Below are 24,104 nucleotides of genomic sequence, written 5' to 3' on the forward strand. Positions count from 1 at the left end.
GCCGAAAGGAAGTCTACACATTTCTGTTTTGAAACAGAAATGTTAAGGAACTTTAGGACCTCAACTCCTTTGGAAGTTATGGTAAAAATTTACCTGAGACAACAAAACTCAACAGGCTATTGATTCTCTAATAAGGCTGTGTAGCTTCTTGCATGAAAACAGGCCCTAAGATCGTGAGCACCATAACTTTGTATCTAACAGATATGTTGGTCTGTTCAGAATACCATATTGAAATTATGCATTACTGAAAATCATTAACAGTGGATTCTTGAAGAGAAATGAGGTATAAATACCATTCACTCAATTATCCAACAAACCAATTTGCATTTTCATTACATTCTTTTTTTTTTCTCAGTAGCCTTCTATAAACCACCCTTCCCACTTCCTTTTCTTGAGGCCTGCTCACCTCGTTTTTCTCCTACTCTTTACATCTCCTATTTCCTCTCTCTGCTCCCTCTTATCCTCTTCATTCTCCCCTATGACCCTACTACCTACCATTTTTTCTTTCTTTTTAGAAAGATAACCAGTATATGGAAGAGAAGTAGATTATTAGTTCATATTTCCAGTTCTGATAAAGAACTGCTGAAGGAAAATATTGAAACCAAATTGCAAAAGTTTTAAGTAATGTGTAAATGGTACTAACTCATATAATACCATGGATAAATTGAGCATTGGCTGTAATTCCAATATTAACAATCAGATTTCCTCAAAATGTATGTCTTTCACTCTTCAATATCATCAAACCTAAAATTTTAACTACATTGGGGTATGTGCTTGTGGGGGGAACATTTCTGATATCCGTGGGTGTAATTTGTGTGTTGATAATTATTTTAAAATCTTATCCGGACTAACTCTCCTATTGATAATATAGGCTGAATGTACCATTTTCTAATTCTGATTACTCAAAATGCACAGCATCTAAGGAAATGCAAGACAGGAATCACCATAATGCTGGCCCTTTCTACAGTTAGAGTTCACAAGAAGAATCCCAATGGTTAGATTTGGATCAGTGTGTCATAAGCTGTCCAAAGAGATAGGCAGGAGAGATAAAGGAGTAGGCATGTAGCACAATTCTATATAAATATGACCATCTCAAAGGGTTTGAAAATTTCTGGTCTCTCATTAGCCCAGAGCAAAGCAATTAATTAGATATATTTGGTATTTCATTAGTCATAGTCAGCCCTCAGGGTATCCCCCAGGATTCATTTTCCTACTGGCTGTGATGAGGAAAGCTGTTTGTATGGTGAGGAAAAGCTTTCTTGATAAAATTAATTTGCAGGTATCATTCAGTTGGTAAAGTTACCAAAATAAAAGTAGAGGGGAAAAAAGCCAAATTGATTTTATGATGCTTCCTTCTGTTTTTCTCACCGAGTCTATTCATGTCTGCTTGCATCATGGAGTGCTGCAACCAAACTGAAAAAGACAACTGTGCTAGTGTTTTAGAAATGAACAGAATGGATGGTTTTGGTAAAATCTGGTTGGATGACAAAAGGTTGTCCAAATGACCTCAAATGACTTGTTATCTGCTCTGTGATTTAGATCTGTATCCTAACTTCAGCTGTGTGGATTTTATTGTCAAAGGATTTCCCATAGTGATCTAACATTCATTGCCAAATTTCAAAGAAGAATATTTTTTGACTTTTTATGAAGGAAAATGTCAAAAGTATAAAGTAGAGAAAGTAGTGGTGTAATGAACCTCTGTATACTCACTGTTTGGGATGAATAATTATTAACTCATGGCCAATATTGTTTCATCCATATCCCTATACATTTTCTCCCTCCCCAAGAGTTATTTTTTTTCTCAAGAGTTATTTTGAAGCAAATGCCAGACAACGTATTATTTCATTCATTAACATTTTAGCATGTATCTCTAGAAGATAAAGATTCTTAAAAATAAACACAATGTCATTGTCCTACATAAAACTCAGCAATATTTCTTTAATAACATTTTATTGTTTTCAAATTTTTCCAATAACCCTTTTAATATCTTAAAATTTTAATTCGAATTAGGATTAGCATTAAGAACCATACATTGCTCAAATCAGGATTAATGTGAGCTGTATACATTACAATTAATTGATATGTCTTCTATATTTCTCTTAACCTGTATCTTTCCTTCCTCTATATTATTGAAAAGAAAACTAGTGATTTGTCCAATAGAGTATTCCATAATCTAATTGTCCTAATTGTACCCCCCTGATGTTTTTCGTTCATTGGTATTTCTTATTGGATTCAGGTCATATTGCTTCTTACCAAGACCATTCAGTGATACTTCCTTCAGCGGGAATACTGTCTAGTTTTTTTTTATGTTAGTAATCATTAATGATCATTGTCTAGATCCAATAACTCATTAGAGATTGCAAAATGGTGATATTTCATCATTTTTTCATTTATATCAGCTGAAACTTTATAAGCAGAAACTTACCATCATTAACTATTTTTTTTTAACCAGAGATAAAGATAGTACCAATCCTTTTTTCTTTATCAAGTCTAAGGCACTGGTTTCCTAGCATCCTCCAAAAGTGACCAGTAAGTTTATTATCAATATTTACATATTGACATATTTAACCATATTTGAAATATTTCAACCTATTAGAATTATGCCTTTATGCTCAAAGTGTCCTATTTGTGCTATTGGACCCTCTTCAAATTAGTTTTAGAGTCCTTTTGATGTTGCCTTTGGTAACTTTGGATAGCTTCTTTGATTCCTGTTGTTATAGGATGACTTAGGCTCTTCTTGTACATAGTCTGATGCAAACCTGGATCCAGACATTTCTCCAAAGATCTTCGGTCCTATTAGTATTTAAGACAGCATAATCTTGGTGCTACAGGTGCTCATTTCTACTAGATTTGTCTTTGTTTCCTGGTCCTTTCACTGGACACAGCTAGTATAGAAATGATATATACTCTATATTTTGTTTAAAGGTAAAATCATTATGAGTTTGAACTGAAACTTCCAGTTCAGATTCAAGGCTACCAAGTTTTAATTTTACCTCATGTATGTTACAGGTGTTTCTCATTTTTGCCATATTGGCAATCACAAGTCTAGAGTTTTATCCCACAGTGTACACACAACAATCTTAGAATGACATCACAACCAGCAATATTATTACTGTCAGCATTTTAAGATTATTTTACATCAAAGAAGACATTTTAATGGCAAGCATTCATGTGGGTCCACACTCACAACGGGTGTGTTGGTTGTATCCTAACAGAAATTTTGAATATTTTTCTCCTGGGGCACCTGGGTGGCTCAGTTGGTTAAGCATCCAACTCTTGATTTCAGCTCAGGTCATGATCTCAAGTTTGTGAGATCAAGCTCCATGTGGAGCTCCATGCTCAGGGAGGAGTCTGCTTGGGATTCTTCTTTTTCTCCTTCTCCTAATTCTCTCTGCCCCCTCCCTACTCATGCACTCTCTCTGTCTCTCAAATAAATAAATATGTTAATAAGATATTTAATAAGTAAATATTTTAATAAATCATGAAATTAATAAATAATTACACACACACACACACACACATACATATATACATACTTTTTTTTTCTCCTAAGGGAATAGGAGTATTTCCAGTGGATATACCATTGGTGACATGAGTAAGTAAGGAAAAAAGGACATCCATTTAATTTAACTTTTGCTACTTTGATTGATTTGCCTGAACTTACTAGAACTTTTTAGCAAGTGTTCGTTTTCATCATCAGGTTTTTAATGAAGAAGTTATGTCACCATTAAGATGTATTATTTATAGAATTAAAAAAATTGTGTCTCTAGTAGTTCCAATGAACCATGGTAGGAAAATAACTATATGAACTTTTCTCAAATGAGCTCCTAGGTTGCATCTTCAAACTGTCAAAATCCTTTTAAGAAGTATAAACCCCTCTCCCATTTAAGGCGAGTACCTTTTCAGTTTTTCCAGTGCTTTTCATTGTCTTAAGGAATTCTTCATCGAGGAAACCTGAAGTAGTAAAAGAAATGTATGTAGTGTTAAATTTCTTAGAATGAGCTTAGATCAACTCATAAGCATATTGGAATACTTTTTCAAACCAAATGAAATTTAATTTGCTTTCTTATCAGTTACTGACTAAAATTATTTGGCTTGCCAATTAGAAAGAGTGACCTTGTGGGAACGGCTGAGAGAACAAGAAGAGAAGACAGTTTGTCCTTTCTCCCTTCATCCTCTGGGGCCCAGTATTCTCTGGAATTTTAGGTCTTTGGACAGCAGCACCTTTATATTTTCACTTAACCAGATATTTTTCTGGGAAATAACCTTCAACAAACCAGAAAACATTGGAATGATAGGTCTTATATTCAAAATAATCTGGACCAAAATGGATCTTTCCTCCCCCGCCCTTTGAATGATTGGTATGCATAAATAATATTAGCCCAGTGACATTTACACATTTGCATTAATACATCTTAAGACTGAAATACCCTGGAGGTGATATAGGGCTGACAGTGGCACATGGCACCACACTCAACATCTGAAGAATGTGATTAGGTGCCTGGCCAGGTACGGAAGCAAGATGAATATGAACTCTCCTAGAGAAGCAACAGAGAGCCAATGTGAGATATTCTTCTTACCTATAGGCAGGTGGGCGGTTGCAGCTTGCCTCCCACTTTAGAAATACATTGGCAAATGCAAGCACATTATTTAATTAAGTAATAATTGAGAAAGCTATAGACCCCATTAAAAACGCAAAGCTAATTTAAGGCTGATAAAGGGCCCTGAGCTGCCCTAAATAGGTCTTAATTAGCTGGCACCAATGTGGCTCCGCCTTCAGGGATGGATGAAACTAATGAAAGCTAGCAGCAAATAGATCAATGTTTCAAGATGTTACTGCCTCAGGTACAGAGGATGAGAAGGGAGGGAGTTCCTTTTAAGGATCATTTAGGAAATTGGGTCCACAAAAGTCACTTTCAGAAGACACTGTCAACATGGCAAACTGATTCATAAATATCAAGATGGCTGCATGTTTAATATTTGCCAGCATGCTCCATCCATTCCCCCTCCATGCTAAGGAGGGAAAAAGAAATCAGTGAAGCGTCATTTCTCACTGCCTTCTGTTGGAGACAGGTTTGTCATCTGGCATGTTTTTAAGTACAGCCTGGGTTTTGCTATTTCCGCTTGGCCATTTTGAAAGTTTCTTACGCTGCCATGTGATCGACTTTAAGGATTAAGTTGGCTCACGTCCCGTAGGTCTGCAAATCCTTTATGGTTTCTAGAGTTAGAAGAAGTTTCAAGCCTCCTCTGCCGGAGAATTTGGGAACTCTCTGAGAGGCCCCTCTGTTGGGTTACAAGGCAGATAAGCTGCCTCAACAAAAGGAGGGCAGCAAGGCACAGGGGCAAAAACCAAACCAAAATAGAACAAAACTCTCTGCCCCAGAGTCAGCCTCAAGGCACATTTTGAAATGTGCCTAACTTACCCAAACTAGGACTATTATTTTATCTGGACCCTGCAAACAAAGATGTTTAGTTCTTTGGAACTCAGGATAGAGGCAGAACTCTAGGAAATCCTGGCACAACAGAAAATAGTTAAAGTGGAGAAATTCTTGGGTTGAAAGGCAGGACACAGTATTAAAAACAGTGTTTTCCTTTTTTTTTTTTTTTTTTTCCCTATTTGAAGATGGTCTTTGCAAATATGGCATCTCAGCACTTTTTCAAGAGCAACGTTGACACACCTCTGTTAAAATGAATTAATGTTCCCATCCCAGCTGATATATTTGGCAGGAACAAGAAGTTCACACAGCCATCATGGGCAGACCCATAGGACTCCTGAGTCAAAAAGCATACTGAGGGGATCCCTGGGTGGCGCAGCGGTTTGGCGCCTGCCTTTGGCCCAGGGCGCGATCCTGGAGACTCGGGATCGAATCCCACGTCAGGCTCCCGGTGCATGGAGCCTGCTTCTCCCTCTGCCTATGTCTCTGCCTCTCTCTCTCTCCCTGTGTGACTATCATAAATAAATAAAAATTAAAAAAAATAAAATAAAATAAAATCAGCTCATTTAAAAAAAAAAAAAGCATACTGAGGCATCTAGGGCTGGGTTTTCATGCTAACAAGCAGTGGGAAACAAGGGACTTAGTTTTTTCCCATTATTCATGATGGCATCGAATGACCTACATTCGGCCTTTCTCTATAATACACATGGGCTGGAAATTAAAAACTCAATAAAAAAGAGGGAAGAATCTATTTTAATAATGGGAGAAGGGAAGGGATGTCTATAATTTATCAAGCTATCAGTACCAACCTGCCACGTGCTTAAAAACATACACATGTGTGTACGCACACCCACCGGGTTAAAGACCATGATGCATTTGACAGGACAGCTTAGTTGAGGATTAATAGAAGAGAAACCCAGCTAAGATTCAGTGACCATATTTTTAAAAGGAAAGCTGTTCCGACTACTGGCAGTTGTAGAAATCAAGACTTAGAACCAGTCTACCTGGGGAAATAAGTCCTCCTGGGCCTTAGGATATGACTTGACAGCCTAGCTAGATGCATAGCTAGATTATACTGTATAGAAAGAAAGTCCCGACAGACACTTACGCTGAACGACAGACACTTATGCTGAACGTTCCCTCAGCATGAAGGCTTTTGAAGGCCACAAAGAGTGTGAAACTCAAAGACAAATAGGCCTTAAATTAGAAGCCTCATTAGAATATATCTACACTTTTGAACTTTGTAAAGGCTTTGAAGGTTTTTAACTTCTGTCTGTTTGTTCATTTAAAGTCAGGGGATGCATCTCTTAAACTGGTTTACTTCCTTCCTTCTGTATTTTGGATTTTTGCTCTCCTTTTGATTTTTAATTTCTGCCACCTCCGTCTCTCTTCAAGGTGAGGGTAAAATCAAGAAAATGAAGAATGGTTTATACACTTGCCCATAAGAAAACGTATGAACCAGGAGCAGTCTCTTTCCTTTCTCCTCAATGGTTGCATGGCCTTGACTTCTAAGACAAAGTTGGTTGTTTTGAGACTTTTCATGCTCTATTGGATCCATCTGGATTACTAGATTTTTAATTGCTCAGACAACCATTTCAAAGGAACGATCGTATCTGAGATGTTGTAGGGGCTCTACAAGTGTCTGCTGAATTGAATTTTTTGCTTCTCTGAAAACAAAAATGAGAGACCTCTTATTGGGTGTGGTATTATTGACCTTCTAAATGGACTTCCCTCCTTGGCTCTTTGTCTCACTAAAGAATGGGTCTTCTAGATCAATACAATAACTTTTCTTTCTCTCTTTCTTTTTAACATAGTACTTTTGAACTTTAAGGTGCATATAGTCACCTTCTGATTCAGGTGAGAATGAAGGCTGATAATTTACATTTTGAACAAGTTTCCAGGCCAGGCCACTACTGTTAACCTGCAGATCCTGCTTCCAATTGTGCTACTTTGGATCGCTTTGATTGAAGGGACAAGACAACATTACATTGTTCCTTGAGCCAGGGAAATATGTAGGTGAAGGATAGCTATTTCCCAGATAGCTTGGTAAGCTGCTTATAGCTGAATCCCAGTTTTGTGACTGCTTTGTTCCTGGCCGATTAAGCCTGGCGCCCATCTTAAGCTGCACCTTAATCTTAAGAATTCAGCAAGAATTATTTATCTGACCTCATTGGGTTTATTTGTCCATTTTCCTCACTGATGACACACTTCTTAAGGACAGGGACTGTGCACATCTCCATTTTATTCTCCGAACTACCATAGTAGGTGGTCTGCCACCAAAATACCAGATGAGTTGTTTTCACTCACCTTCTTTCAGCCAAATGGCCCACAAATATTTCAGGCTTCCTTGAAATGACCTCAGCAAATAACTCATTTTCTTTCTTTTGTCATCACCACTACCACTGGTCCAGGCTGGGGCCTTCTTTGCCCCTCACATGGTAACTGCTAACACAGCCTTGACTCTGTGGCTTGACAGAGATTGTTGCCTCTGCCTACATCATACTTCCTCCCATCACCGTGCACACAAGTGCATCCTTCATGAGCAAATCAAATGTTACCTCTTCCATGCAGCCTTTTACAGTATCTCTAATTAGAACTTATATTACCTCCTCTGAAAATCCAGAGCATTTGGACTTTAAAAATGGAAGTCACCACTGTTTACCATGCATTATCACCATCAATCTGTAAACTCTTTGAGGGAATATCAGCTCTTTTAAAGTTGTTTCCCTAGCCCCTGATACAATGTTTGACTCTAACAGGTATTCAGTAAACATCTGATGGGCAAATGAATAAACAGATGAGCAAATGAGTGAAAAAAATAATATTGGATAGTTTTTTTTTTAAGTTTATAAGTCCCGTTGCCACTCGTTGAAATGCTTGCGAATTTCCAAACACTTTCCTTCAGTATATAGGGGTCACTGTAAAACGAATGAGGCAAGTTCTAGGATTGTCTTTTGATAGAAAAGTTTCCACAGTTCTATTCAGACAAACCACCCCTTGCTTTACCTTACCCAAAGGTTGGCAAATCTATTACCTTCTCTAGGGACTTTGTGACTGGGCACTGGGTTTTTAATAAGTCACTGACAGAGCCATTCTTCAAATACAGGTTTCCATTTTAGTTTCATGTCAATGGCAAAGCAGGTTGTGAGACTTCACTCACAATTCCGTTAGCTGTCAGTTGCCTGGTGAAAAAACAGTTGCTAATACCTAAACCCAAGGTTATGCTCTCGGGCTCTAGGAAGCAAATACAACAACCATCCCAGAAGGCAGAGAACAAAAGACCCAAGTGAAGGAGAACTGATCACTACCCAGCTTTATCTTCTAATTATCTCCCATAGAACATTTTTTTCTTTGATAACAAAGAAAGCGAATTGCCTTCGTGAAAATTCTTTTTACAAACGTCATGATGCACATAAAAAAAAAAAAAAAGACAGTAGCAGTATCTTCCAACCCACTGCACAAATGGTTGGTGAATTTGTACATGGATTTGGAGGAAAATTAATGAAAGTGTTTTGACATAATTTAGATCTTGTCAGTCTTCCACTCAAAACCTTGGGATAGCTTCCTGTTTCCCTTAGAGTAAAGGCACAAGTATTTCCAGTGATTTATCATTACTTTCAGGGTGATCTGGTCCCTTGTTGCCTCACTGATTTTCATTTATTAAACTTCCCTCGTGCTCACTCTGCTCCAGCCTCACAGACTTCCTAGCTGCACTTCAAACATAGTAGGCATGCTCCCTCCTTCAGCCTCTGCTTTAGCCTTCTGCTGGACCACCTTCCTCCCCACATCATGCATGACTCACTTTGTCATCTCCTTTCAAGGCTTTGCTCATTCGTCTCCTACTCAATACATCTAACATGATGTCACTTAAGATTGAAATCCCACTTCCCATAACCAACATTCCTACTTATCCTTACCTTGTTCCAATTCCCGCCCCCCACCCTGTAGCATTGTTTCTCTTCTAACTAACATTCTGTGTAATAAACTTCTTTTATTTTATTGTTTGTTGTTTGTCTGATGCCCCCATAAGATATACATTTCTTAATCCTGGGATGGTTGTCTGTTTTTGTCATTGATAAATCCCAAAACACCTAGGATAGTGTATGGCAGCGAATACACATTTAATTATGTGCTAGATGAATAACCAACAGAATGGGAAAACAATTAAATAAATAAAAGATTGAGGCAAACTTGCAAAATTTGTCTCAAGGGCCTACCAAAGGAGCTTAAGAAGAAGAAAATACTATGTTCAGAAACTATGCAGTTAAGGTAGGAGGAAGGCAATTTGTTGTTCTACAAATGGTAGGATGATGACTCTCTATTCAAAGTGATCATTATGTCACTCAAGGAATGGTCTGACTTATTTTTTATTAGTTAGCACATGGCCCAGTTATTTGAACAGAATTGACCAAATTAGCTCATTTCTTTAGTACACAGCAGAATCAGCAACACTTCCGACCCTCACTTGGTTTAGCAGAAAGATGGATCCTAAATGTGGGCCAACATCAGAATCACCCAGAGGGCTGGTTAAAACAGGTTGGTAGACCCATCCTGAGAGTTTCTTGAGTTGTTGTTTTGAGGGGCAAGGCCATAGATTTTGTGTTTCTAACACATTCCCAGGTAATACCATTGCTGTTCTCCTAGGACTACACTTTGAGAATCACTGTGGTAGGGAAAGACCCTAAGATATCAGGAATTATATTCAATTCTTTTGAAAACATTTGGTCCTATAATCTTTATACTACTAGTGTGGAATTATGTGAACACCTAAAGTTATTTTTATTATGATATTTTTAATGGTGAGAATTTTTTAATCTCCTGCAGAAATCCAACTACAGCTCTGTCGTTTTATTTTTCACTTTCTTAAGATCTTGCTCCTCTGTAATCATGCCAGATGGTGCTGCTCATTAGCTTATGAGGAAAGGATGCTTTATCATTCTAGACAGAAAGACAAATCATTCTGTTCTCTGACTTTGAGTCAAGAATCAACATTTGGGTGTATGCTCAACCTACTATTTGCTTTACAATTTTGCTCATTAGGTATTTATTACCCCAACAATATATGAGCTAGTCATTATCCCTCTGTCAAGTATTTCTTTCAAATTATATTCATTTAAAGTTCATATCAGCACTGTTTGACAACTGCCATCCTCACAGCATTACCTCCACTAATATGTAATTTCTCTTTTGCCTAAATTATCTGGGTGAGGTGGTTATCTAGGAAATATATCCATAAAATTAAGATACTGGATAATATTCCATTCTCTGACTTACCATGTTCTAAATGAATAAGTGGGGCAATTGATATTGCTGATTTATGAAAAACAATAAAACTTGAGGGAGAAAAAAGTAACATTATGACCAAAATCATTGCATTCTTTTCATTCATTGTCCGCTTTTCTCATGAAGAAAGCAGGGTGAGAAAAGCATATGATTTAAAGAAAAGTGCTAAAAAAAATAAATAAAATGAAACCTCAGGTATTTTGTGAGACCCGGGCAAGGTGGGTGGGGACCCTCTTACCGTGTGAAGTGGAGAACTAGTTATAATTCAAGATCTAAAAGAATTAATTTGTTTGAGATATTAAATTTTTGAAGGAAAAAATTTATAATTTTCACTAAAATGATAATTAAAATTATTATTAGAGAACTCTTGCAAAGACATATGATAGGCACATGTGTGACAGTTTCCTGGTATGAACAGTTTCTTATCCCCAAGAATGTTTCCCTATTCCATGGCAATATTGAATATGTCAAATTTTCTTGTACCTTTGTTGAGTGGAGAGTAGGAAAAAGAGAAGGGAATATAGTCAAAGACTTCTGGGAGGGGTTGCCAATCTGTCTTAATTCTTCTAGTTGACAGTAGATATTTGACCATTGAATACCTACCTTCTTTTTTAAGACCTAAGTCTTTCTTAACTAAGATGCAAATATCCTTGTGATGAAACGAGTATTCCACAGCCCACGTGTATCAGCGTGGAGGGGCAAGAGCTCTGAAAGTAAATGCAAAACAAAATAAGATTGCTGCTTCAAGGTGACCTTTTCACTACCTATTCTGTATTTCTATTGTGTTATGTAGTCCTTAACAAATATAGTCATGTTTACTTAGGAGGGCATTATATCTTTTTCCATGGATGGAGCAAATTTCACTTATGTTTTTTCAGTTACAATTAACTTGCCCTTTCTGTCCTCTTTTGTCTTTACTTTGCTCATAACTCATCTGATAGTTCACCGTCCCACCTTGATCAGAAGATAAGATGCTTCCAAAGACTGAACCATTGGCAACTTTGTCACCTGGAAAGAATTACATAAAATATGTTAAAAACAGAAATGACTGTGTAACTGGTTCATCGTATTTTCCTTAGCAGGTGGATTCTTGGTGGGCAGAGAGTGTGTTTCTGGTGGTTTTGCTGCCAAGCACATTGAGGGTGTTCAGTAAATATTAAATAATAAGAAGAATTTCCTAATTAAGATGAACATTTTTTCTATATTAAGCAGATGGTGCTCAATAGGAGTAGCCCATTATTTACAAGTATGACACAAGGTGCTGGCAATTGTCTAGGAAACATGGCTCTCACTTCAGATGCTGATTATATGTTAAAGCAAACTTTTGTGACAAACAGCTTGATCAATATTAGCTAATGTTTGTGATAAAAACTGTGAATGGGGTGGACTTTGTGTGTGTATGTCTGTAATTCTTCTGTTTTGATTATTAATATTGACTTCAACTATAAGAGTACTTCTTGCTATTTGCCGCAAGGCATGCTTTGGCAAATCAGTGTATGTGTGACTTTATCCCATAGGCTCACCATTTGATTTGCTTGATTTCTAAAGAAATTTTTCTTTCAAGTCCTTTGAGTATCCCTTTATGGTTTCTAAAACTAGATGTGAACACCTCCGTGGTATTTTCAATGCTTATATTAGTAGCTGAAACCTCAGTGGAACTAAGGAGAGTTAATTAGGCATTCCCAAAATACACATCATTTTATGATTTTGCAGATCACCCCGATGGAAATAACAGTCTAATTTCGTCAAGTCATGTAAATTATAGTGAGAGGGATGATGAGAGTAGGCAATTCTCAGTTCTTTGGAGAAGTTAATTTTGTTGTCAGCACACACACATCTCCAAAAATCACAAACCACAGGCAGAACTTTCTAGCACAAGTGAGATTTGGTGATCATATACTATTTCCATTTCTAACGTCTGCCTTCTATAAAGGGTCTATGCAAATAGGGGCTTTCAAGGATGTAAAACTGGCAGCTTCCTCTACTAGGAGCTTCGGGAGCAGCTGCCATGCTTTCTCATAAAGGATTGAAAACATCCTGTTTACTAACATACACCCACACGCCCTCACCCACTACACTCACATCAAGCCATTCTGTTCCGGCAGAGTTTTTATTTTGGTTTGAGATAGGCAGCGCAGACATGCTCAAGTCTTTTACAAACATTTCATTCATTCTTTGAGCACGTATTCCCCGGGTGCTAACTAAGTGTCAGACATTGCCCTAGACATGAGGAATACACCAATATTTGAAACCTACTCTCTAGTTTTATTGGGAACTCATCAGAGATTCAGGCATGTGTTGGCAGGTTCTTTGCATCCGGTCTCACCTCCTTATTTTTAATATTTATAAATCATGCTCATCAGGCTGTCAGTAGGTAGGAAATGAAAGTAGCTGCGAAGCCCTGCCAAGACAGAACAAATCCCAGAGCGAGCTAAAAATATGTTGACCACAAGGATGTGCGGCAAACCAAGATGTGTTCTTGAAGCAGCAAAAATTACTGTTGTGCCAAAGTCCAAGCTTTACCTCGTTGTCAGACAATCAGTGAGCTAGAGATTTCACCTGCGCTCTCCACAAGCCCTGTTAAGAAATAATGACCGTGTGCTTTCTACAAGCCTGGAGTCTGCCCAGAGCATGAGCTCATAAATATGTTAGCTGAAGTAGGGCTTATGATAATATAGAAGATGAATCATCTTCCTATTTTGAAAAGCATGCATTCTAGAACTCCGTGCATCTTAGAGTCCTCCCAGACACCTCTATGTTTTTTTTTTTTTTATCTCTCATTGTCTTTAGGTCTTGATTCAAATGTTGCCTCACCAGAGAGAGGCCTTCATTGAAGATACTGTCAGCTTGCCCCCCACCACCCCAACCTGCTCACTGATCTTTATTGATCTTTATTGTCCTTTCAGTCACTTACCATGGCCTGACACATCATGCGTTTGCTCTTGTCCATCTCTCCCGCCCCACCTGACTATAGGCTTAGGAGGACTGCATATTACCCAGGGCTGAATCTCTGCCCCCTCAAGTAGCACCTGGCAAATAAGTGACATTCACTCCCCAATTGCTGAATGGATGGTATGAGTCTGTTTGGAGTTGTTAGTTTTGTGATTCAAGAAGTGCCATTGGTCAAGAACTTTTAGGGTTGAACTGGAGCTTAGAAATCTCTATCCTACTCTGTCCCAACGTTTTTTTCATGCCAACATTCCTTTGTTCAATATTACCCCTGTGGGCTTTATGCTTTGAAAAATATGGTCCACAAAAAAAAACAAATCTGTTAAGTAGTATTCATTTTTTTCCATCAACGAAAATTTGAAATAAATATAACTGCCATCCGGAATTCTGATAACCAAAGGTGATATAGTTCCAGCCAAAAAAAACAAAAAAAAAAGTGCATATGTCAATAAGACTTTGAATTGGATATATCAGTGACATTTGACATTTCAAAATTTTATACATGGCTCAATAATCTCTATTGCCACTTTCGTGGTCCCCTGGGGCAGAGATGCCATTAAGAAAATTCCAAAACGAGTCCAACATGCATCTCATGAATGGGAAACATAAGACCAACTAGATTTAATGACTTTCCCAAGGTCACACCTCTTGTCGTAGTGGAGCTTCAAATCCAAAGGCCTTCTGAATCCTACACTAGTGCCATGTTCACTGGCCCACATGGTTTCCTCACCATTGAATTGAGCACCAGCTGCAGCAGTGTTTCCTCAAATGTGTTCTGTGGACCACCTATTTCAGAGTCTTCTGGAATGTCTGAAAAAAACAGCTCCTCACCCCTATAGATTAATATCTCTGGGAATAGAGCCTGGAGCTTTGCATTTTAATCAGTTCCTCAGGTGTGTCTTGTATCTTACCAGTGTTTTGAGGACAAGCTGCCTATTGTGTGCCAGGATTCTTGATTCTCCTCCATTGAATGGAAAAATTAATATTCAAATTTTATCACCAAATTATATGAACACCTTGACCAATAACTTTTCTCAGGGAGGGCCCCTGGGCCATGTTAAAATATGTTTTGTTTTACCATCAAGTTAGACAATGAGCTATGAGCTACTTTGAAGTTTTGGTTTTCAGCCTGACTAGTTCATTAATTTCTTCTGTGAACCTTGGAGAACGCAAGGTGCCCGGGATTCAGACATATTGAGATGGCCCTAATGAAGTGGGGGGAGGCATAGTGAGGTTGATTTCAGAGGGCTACTGGGGGCTTGTGATGCTTCTGTATGAGGCCTCAAGACCAAGGAACACAACCAGCTAAGGCCGGGAGTTTTCTATGCCACATCTCTAAATCTCTTTTCACACTCCTGAATGCCTTTCCACGTCCACCAAATAGTCTCAGACTTCACCAAAAGAATAACGAGAGCATCTGGCATCTCCTCGAGGTGGTGGTTAAAACCGAAAACTTTGTTAGATGTTACTATTATGGTTTCTGCAGTTTTTAGTTTGCAGAACTCATAATCACTGTCATGGTAATCATTTTCCAGTCACATCACCCTTTGCCTTTGTTCTAAGACATATCTCCCGCTCTTCGTCACCTTTGAGGATGAATCACTCAGTTCATCAGCATTTTCCTTCTTGACGTGCAAACTTGAGACAGAGCAATTCAAAAAATTTCCCAGAAATGGATTTTGTGGGCTGTTAATTTAATTCTCTGAATCGTGAAAACTGTGTAAGACATTTTTCAAAGGTTAGGCTATTGAATATTTCATATCATGGAAACCGACTTAAGAAAGATTGGCTACTTAAGGCCACAAAAAAAGGAGGAGAAAATATACTTGAGAAAACCTTATAAACCAGAACTTCTCATAAGAATATTAATATATTATTTTTCTTCATTTTGAAATATCCTCAGGCATGTGTTGAATGAGCTGACTTCATGGTTGTAGTTTTGTTGTTCTTTCCATGTTGCTTTGCAATTCTCCCTGTGGCCATCATATTGATTTGAACACTGTGGTCATCATTCTAGGAAAATGAAGGCATTAATAACTGGGTCTCTATGGACAGATTGTAATAGAAAGCCTTATAAATAATTGCCCACTAATGGGAAAATTGAAAATATGCACTGTATTATAATGGTCATAATGTAATCATTAAAATTACAATTATGTGACAATGAAAGAACTCATTATGCATTAGTTTATCTTTACATAATGTTAATAGCTAATGAAAGTGTGACAATTACATCTAATTAAGTTTAACAACATTTCTGCACTTCTTGTAAATGGACTATATTTTGCTCGAAACAGTGTATGTGGAGACATTACAAGGCCCATCTCTGTTAGGAGTTTTGAAATGTAACCATCCATCCTGCTGGAAACCATAACTTAGTGCTTCTTGTTAGATGAACTGGAAATGCGACCTCTGACCAAGGGTAGCTTTATAGAAAGGTTTCTTGGGTTGTGTCATTCATGTGGTGAAAATACCCGTTAGCGTTTCTCCTCCCGCAAATTTGTGTGTGTCTGTGTGCTCGATTCATTTATGTTTTGTCTATAACAATAGGGTAATACTAACATCTCAAGTCAGGGGATGTCCAGCTGGATTTGTGTTATGATACTGGATGGGGTTGGATGTGTTAGTACCTTGCCATAGATGATCCTATATTCTATTTGCGTGTTTTACATCAACTCTGTGGGCTTCATTATCTCACGTGTAAAGCCGGGGTGAAAGTAATAATAATTGCCTTCTGCGCTTTTGTTGGAATTAACATTTCTTTATGAATTTAACTTATAAGTTTGTAACATATAACGTGTAGCCAGGGCCTGGCACGTGGTATTAGTAAACATTAGGTACTATGATTTATTTTCCAGCCATATTCTAATATCAAGAGAACGAGTCCAAGCCTGGTGTCACGTTTCCTTCGCTGACGTTTTATTGTATATTCAGGCAATCATTTAGACTTTTGTTTTTCCCTTCTTTAAAAAAAAGTTATTATATGTGTCATATTGAAAACAGCCTTGGACCCTCAGTAAGAGATCAGCATGTTCTCCTGATTTTTGAAACGGTAGGCATTGGCTAAGTCGCCAGGCCTTCCAACTGTTCAGGTTTTACTTTCAGAATGATGGATTATGGGTTCCTTCCAGACCCTTGGCCACTGTCCTCAGTCTTGGATCATTGGGAAGCATAGACTATGGAAGGAAGTTCAAGTAGAACTTGGCAGAGCCATCCATGGCTACTGTACTTCCAAGAAGCTATGACACTGGCCCGCTTTTCTCTTTCTCTTTCTTTCTTTCTTTCTTTCTTTCTTTCTTTCTTTCTTTCTTTCTTTCTTTTCTTTTCTTTTCTTTTCTTTCTTTCTTTCTTCTTTCCTTCCTTCCTTCCTTCCTTCCTTCCTTCCTTCCTTCCTTCCTTCCTTCCTTCTCTTCTTTCTCTGTTCCCTTTGTATGTTAAGCACAAAGGAAACGTTCATTCCCTGAGAGGACTCATCCAGCTGCACAGTGTCAACCATCACTGTTATGTGTTATCTCAATCTCTGGTATCACTTCTAACCTTTGTTCCCTTAAACTGCATTAGCTATTAGGTATTTCCTTTGTGACACTGAACCTGTCTTAAAACTTGGCTCGTTTTTCCAATTCAAACTCTGATTGTATTACCAAATCCTTAGTTACTTGCCTCATAGTATTGATTACATGATCGTATGCTTTATTTTTATTTCAACACTCTCATCATCTGATGTCTAGACCATTAAAATCTTCTCCATCTCTTCTCTCTGTTTCCTGTCTTTAGCCCTTTAATCCACATTTTTGTATTTGCGGCAGAGGAATCATACTGAAGCATGTTTGCATTTCCTTCGCCTACCCACAAATCTTTGATGGCTCCTCATTGCCTACAGTGTCTTTCATCTGGCATTTTTGTCCTGAGAACTTTGCCCTACCCTCCTTCCAACTCCGCCACCAGCTAGTTTTTACAGATACTCTCTAGCCCAAACAAATGAGTCTCCATTATCCCATGACACACTCTGAGCTTCGTATCGTTGTTGGCCCTGTTTCCCCAGCTGAAATGTTCTTGCTTTTGTATTCTTGTCATATAAATCTGTGTAAGCTCAGCTCGAGAGTCAGTTCTTTCATGCAACTGTCCCTAACAGCCCTATTTATCTTTCTTTCCTATGAATTCCTCAGGCATTTATTTTGCCTGCTGTATCTTGCACCCCATTCAGGCCGCCTTGGCTATCTCTTATCCTTTATGTACGGGTCTGGCTGGCCAACGAGATTGGTGAGGTCGGAAGCCCCTCAAGGCTGTCTTACGTTCCTCTGCGCCGAGTGCTAGGTGTCTGTCGGTCCTCAGCAAATATTTGTTGATGAGAATGTCAATTTTGTAAGCACAGGGAGACGATACTCAAAAGCCTTCTTGCGGCTACTGGAATCTGCCTGGAGCTCATTTCATACTTAGAACTAATGTTTTCTGAGCCTCCTTCTTATAGGAGTCTTGTAAAATCTCTTGGTAGAATTAAGCACAATCCTCTCTGCCCTGAATCCCAAGACCTTCTGGGGGGGCGGGGGGGAGTATCCTTTTGACTGAGAATGTGAGAGAGAAGACAGGCATGCAGGGATTAGCCTCAGAGCCCCGGCAGTCCCATCTTCTGCTGGAGGCAGCTATCTGAACCTCCCATTCGGGAAGAGTCCCTAACTTACCTGGTCTTTCAAAGAGCTGGTGCTGGGTCATCTTGTAGCAGATGACACTTAGCAACCACCAGAAATAAAAGCAGTGAACAAGGAGAATTCTTGCCTCAAGTTTGTTACTAACAAACTCAATAACCTTGGTCAGGTCACTTCCCACCAGGTTCAGGCTTTATTTCCTGCACTCTAAAATGGCTGAAGAACTCTGACACTAAAATCTGATGATTTTTATAGTTTTAACCAGAAGCTAGATAGATCCAAATAAAATGACCATTGTTATTTTGGTGAAAAATAAAATTCAAAAAAAAAAAAAAAAAAAAACAACAACAAAAATAAAATTCAAGACAAATCTTCCTGATTTCTTTGTAGCTCCCCATCTCTTAGGGAACTAACACATCACAGATTCTCTCCTTCTCCTCTGTCCATGTCTGTGTCTGTCTCTCTGTGTCTGTGTCTCTCTGCGCTCTCTCTCTCATTCACTCTCTCTCTCACACACACACACACAATTCTCTATCAAAACACTTTTTTTCCCAGCAGGCTCTTGCATGCTGGGTTCTCCTCTCCACAGAAAGAGCTGCCAGTGAAGTAAGACACGGGAATAGGATAAGAAGCTGAATCCCTTTTAGAATGGCTTATTTTATATGCTGAAAAAAATTCTGGCTGAAATTGTAGCTAAGTTGCCTTCATTAATTTTTTTAACCTTTTACAATGCCAAGTGATTTACTTTTTTTTTTTGAGTTAGGGATTTAAATATTAGAATTCTTTTCTTTCATCTGTACCACCTTAATATATTTTGATTGTTTAACAAAGATAAAACAGAGGAATCAAGCAGTCCACAGACTTACAGAGGTGGTCATCCAGGGTCAGATACGGGGTAGGGGGCATCTTCCATCTTCCATTCTTATGTTGCTTTTCTTTCTGTGGCCATTCTTGCTGCCTTCTCCCTCTTTGCTCGTTCTTTTCTCTCTCCTCCTGGCACTTGCTCACTCTGTTCTCTCCTTACCTCTTTGTTCTTCTTCAGAGCTCTTGCTTCTGCTACTGATGCTTTTCAGTGCCATGGTTTTTTGAGATAGGCTGGTTTGATGACTATCTTTTCTTCTTCCTTTTGAAAGCTTTCTCTTTGTCCTGTGTATCTTCTGGATGGCTGGTAATGCTTGCCATTCTTATTAGGTTTTGTTCTTGTTCTGACTTTATTTTTCCTTAATTTTTTTTTTCTCTGACTCTATGAGAGAAAGAGATTTTATCCCCACTCTCATTCCAGGTTTTCCTTTCTGTCATGTTTTATAATGTGGATGTGAAATATGTTTTAAAGACCAAAAGGATAGATAGCAGAGTGGGTGGTGGGGTTATGTGTGATTTCTGTTTTCTTCATTATAGCATTCTGTATTTTCTGAAATTGTTTCATGCTACATATGTGCAAATATTTATAGTTAGAGAGAAAAAGCAATAAAACCATTTCCATTTGGCAAAGAAAAATATCTTAATGAGTGCTCGGCTTTGGGTCTTGCTTCTAGCTCTCCATCAAACCTCCTTTTCCTTGTCTGTCTTCACCACCAAGCATGACAAAATGGCTGGCTGAGCTGGAGATGGACAGTAGTCCATGGGGACTGTAGAAAAGAGCTGATGGTTAGCAGCCGCCTATAAGACCGCACGTCATGGGTCACTTCTATTGAATCCCCACAGCCAGGCTCTTGCTGCCAGTTGTTCCTAAGTGTAAGAAATTCAGGGAAATAGCACTGACTGCCTTATGAAATCCAGGCCCTTTGTCCAATGTGGCAATTATTTTTGAAAGCTACTGATGATAGCAGATAGTGGTGAGATGTGATGAGGCTTGTTCATTCAGCAGCATCATACTGTGATCCAGAAGTTTTTAAAAATTTTTAAATTTTATCAGTTTATTCATTCATTTATTTATTTTAGCATTCATATTGATTACTGTATGCTCATTTAAGTTGCATGACTATTGTTGCTATTTACTCACCCCTCATAGATAACCACCTCAAAGAGCAAACCAGAAACCAAGGTGGTAGGAGTCAGAGATGGAGGTAATAAACTTTGGCCAGAGAGCAGGCTCTTTTTTTATATGACAGTAAAATCGTCACTTATTGTATATATGGGAATGTAGGCATGGGATTTCATGACTATGAAGTATCATATTCTAAGTACTTTGGTCTATTAAGCTATTCAGTAAATGTAAATTTCTCTCCTAAGGAATCAACTCACATAGTGTGGCAAGTCAATATTTCATTTGTTTTTGCAAAACCATTTATTGAACATCTCCTACACCCACTATGTGCTAAAAATTCTGCAACGATGAATAACAGAAATCTCCTGAAAGTACTTCTTCTGATGAGGGATGCAGACAGTTCACAAATACATGCAAAGCAAGATTACAAAAAAGAATTTTAGAAGAGGTAGCTATTTACAGGATACAGGTAGCTATTAATAAAGAGAAGTTAAAGTTCTATTAAACCGTTTTTTATTGTCAAATGAGTAGAATGGTCTTTGTATTGAATTCACTACAATGAACTGATACATGGGTACAATTGCATGTTATGAGCTGTCACTGGAAGATAACTTTTCATTGCCATTTTATATTTCAGTGATTCATATTCAGTACTCTTAGTCACTTAGTTTTTCAATATCTCATTTTCCTCATCTTCTATAAAGTTGAGTTAATAATTCATCTATTCAATATTCAAAAAGTATATAGGTTAGGGATATTCAAGATATATACCAAAAAGTTGATTGAAAAATATCAAGAATACAAATCTAAAGATAATTTGAGTATATATATATATGTGTATATATGATGAAATATATTTTAACTATTATTATTATCTTATAAATGGATAAAACAAGTGACTAAATTATACATATTATGGAAGACAGATTTATAAAATATGTGCATATAGCAAATGGAGAGAAAAATCTAGTATCTATGATAGATCATAGATATGATTGTCCTCGGTGCTGGGTAAATAATCTAAAAAGGTGAACTGCATTGTATTGAATGATACTCTCCTTGGATTCTGTTGTTCGGTCAAAGCTAAAAGGACTTTAATATAATTCTCCTAAAATTAACACTTTTTTTCCTTCCTGCAAAAGTAGTTTCCATAGGATTCAGGCCAGTATTGCAGTGTAATTTCAAGATTATATTAATTTTGATGGATTCATGGTTTGTATTGGCAAATTATTTTCAGTTGATGATGAAATATCTACAAATCATAGAGAAAATCAATAGAAAAATGGACCTATTGCCTTATGCTCATCCTCTTCAAAAGCTCCTCACGTGGAGTGAAAACCAAAATCACTATGTTCATTTTAAAAACTCCTTTGAATGAAATTTGTAACCCAGTGCCTCTGCATTAGAGCATTCGATTGCAAAAAGCATAAGTTTTCTGTGTCAATATGCAATTTTCTAAACTCGCTTAAGCTCAGACTCCTAATAATCAAATGAGACTGAGTTCTAAGCTAGATTAAAGGATAACTGATTGAGTATGGCAGTAATTCCTGAAGGGTCGGGAAGTCCATCAGAATATCACATTTGGGAAACTGCTGGTCATTAAGGCTATGGGTTGTGAATTTAAGCCTAGAGGGATGTTGCTTTGTTTTAGAATGAATTAACCAGTCTTATTATTGAGGTATCCTCAGTCACGGTGTTTTCATTTAATGAAGGCTGTGTAGCTCCTAAGAAATCAGGGTCAACATTTGTCTTTTACGTGATTATAGTGTGTCAGCTATTATTCAATATGTTAAATTTTGGAAATAAACTCCTAACCAAAAATATCGAGGGTATATAAATGTGTGAACTTCTTTTTCTTCTTTTTAAAAAATTACTTAACAAATCTTTGTTTTTTACCTAACCTCATGCCAATTATTTTCCTTACATGATCTCAGTTAATCCTTACAATAACCTCATGAGAAAAAAATATTACTCCCCCTACACACACACACACACACACACACACACACGAGAGAGAGAGAGACAGAGAGAGAGAGAGAGAGAGATAAGAGAATTGAGACATAGAGATGTTACATACAGTCAAAATTTATTATTGTCTAAGATGGTGTATAACATAAGAAGGATTTCTTTTGTAATTTGAAAAACTGTCCCCATTTGGAAACAACTATTGATTATGGCATCATCATTTTTAAGGAGTGAACCATTGCATATTGTAGGGATTCTTATCTCCAATCCTCAATCCCGATGGCATGAAGGAAGTGGACCCTCATTCTGACCGGAGAGGTCAGTGTACCAACTACGCACCTGGCCAACCTAATCTTACTCTTGTCCACAAGGTTCTTACAGCTCCTTTTCACCCATAATCCCATGTGACTTCGTGCACCTACACCGAGAGAAGGTGCTATGCCACAAAATGAGCAGAAGCTTCTTCTTGATTCCTTTAATTTTTTCCTTAAGTCTTCACATCCTCAAAGGAAATATATTTTATAAAATCAAGTGCAAATGAGAAAGCAATGCCTCACCTAAGAGAAGAGAGGACTCACCTTTGGAAGTTGATTTTTTTGGGGTCCAGCTTCTTCGGGTCTCTCAAGATACTGACTCATAGCCCTTTTTCTGAAGCACAGGATTCTCCCTTTGAGTAGCTCTGTTAGGTTTGATATCATTGCCTGCCAGCAACTCTATTCAGTAAGATTTCCTATTGTCTGATTGTTCTCATAATCAGATGTGCTTTTCGGCTTTCCAAGGTGAATTTGTTCTCTAATCAATATTTCCTTGGTTTACTCTTAGTGTCCAATTAAGCTTTTTTTTTAACTTGCTGAATTTCTTATTACAGAAAAAGTACATAAAATTTTACCTGAATAAGATTGATTACTTGGTTTCATTTGGAACTTTTTTCTTTTTTTTTTTTTTTTTTGTATTTTCTCAATTTCTTAAAATCAGTTCTAAGAATTTACTTAGTAAATATGAAGTTCTCAATAAACATTTATTTTTAAAACCTAATATTAGAATAAAACAGATCTGAGTATTTGAGGTGTGGCAATGGCCTAATCTAAATTTATTTTTGCCTGAAATATATTATCTTCTAATGTTTTGAGCCAAACCTTGATCCTGATTTTTCAAATACCGATGACTTGTGGTCCAGTTAGGAAGGCCTTATAAATTTCCTTAAATGGGCCTGATATCATTAAATGCAATGCTATCAAACAACATATTTTGATTTCCTAATAAGTCGTTTAATTGCATTTGATTACTATAGACTTCTGACTTTCTCGTTCATATTTTTGAATGAGATTCATCTGTATAGCCTCTGCCTTCCTTCTATGAAGTAGGACAAAATCTTTTTATTCTCTCTCTTCCTCTTTCTCTTCTCCTTTTATATCATTAAGCACTCCGTGCTCTAACGATACAATATTTTTAGCTTTCCTTCCTGTCTTTATGCTCATTATTGCATTTTATTCTGTCTATGATTCCATTTTCCACCTTACCTCCTCCATATCTGTCTACCAGGCTAAATCTGGTGCTTCCTTGAGGCACAAAAGTGGGACCTTCTCCACCAACCCTCCTCCTTGCTAGGCCCACATCTTCACAGGGTGGCTCCTTCTTTCCTTGGGACTCTCAAACATCTGGCCAGATTATACAATGGAGTAGCTATTTGAGTAAATGTCTTCCTAAATATCTAGAATGTGAGCTTTCTTGAGAGCAACTGGCAGTTTTATTCTTTTTTTTTTCCCTCTGAAATACCATGCTCAATAAATTTTAACTTAGAAATCAGAAAAGTAGTGGTATGAGGAGCTGAATGTCCACAGT

The 24,104-nt window shown here is 37.6% G+C and overlaps 1 protein-coding gene across 6 annotated transcripts in view; it reads left to right on the forward strand.

Annotated features, from left to right (window-relative positions):
- ST6GALNAC3 (ST6 N-acetylgalactosaminide alpha-2,6-sialyltransferase 3) overlaps positions 1-24,104 on the forward strand; it is a 509,644-nt gene that overhangs the window by 316,303 nt on the left and 169,237 nt on the right. The gene's annotated exons all lie outside the window — the stretch shown is intronic.

Source organism: Nyctereutes procyonoides, unplaced genomic scaffold, assembly GCF_905146905.1.
Source record: "Nyctereutes procyonoides isolate TBG_1078 unplaced genomic scaffold, NYPRO_anot_genome, whole genome shotgun sequence".
In the NCBI taxonomy this organism is placed as follows: Eukaryota; Metazoa; Chordata; class Mammalia; order Carnivora; family Canidae; genus Nyctereutes; species Nyctereutes procyonoides.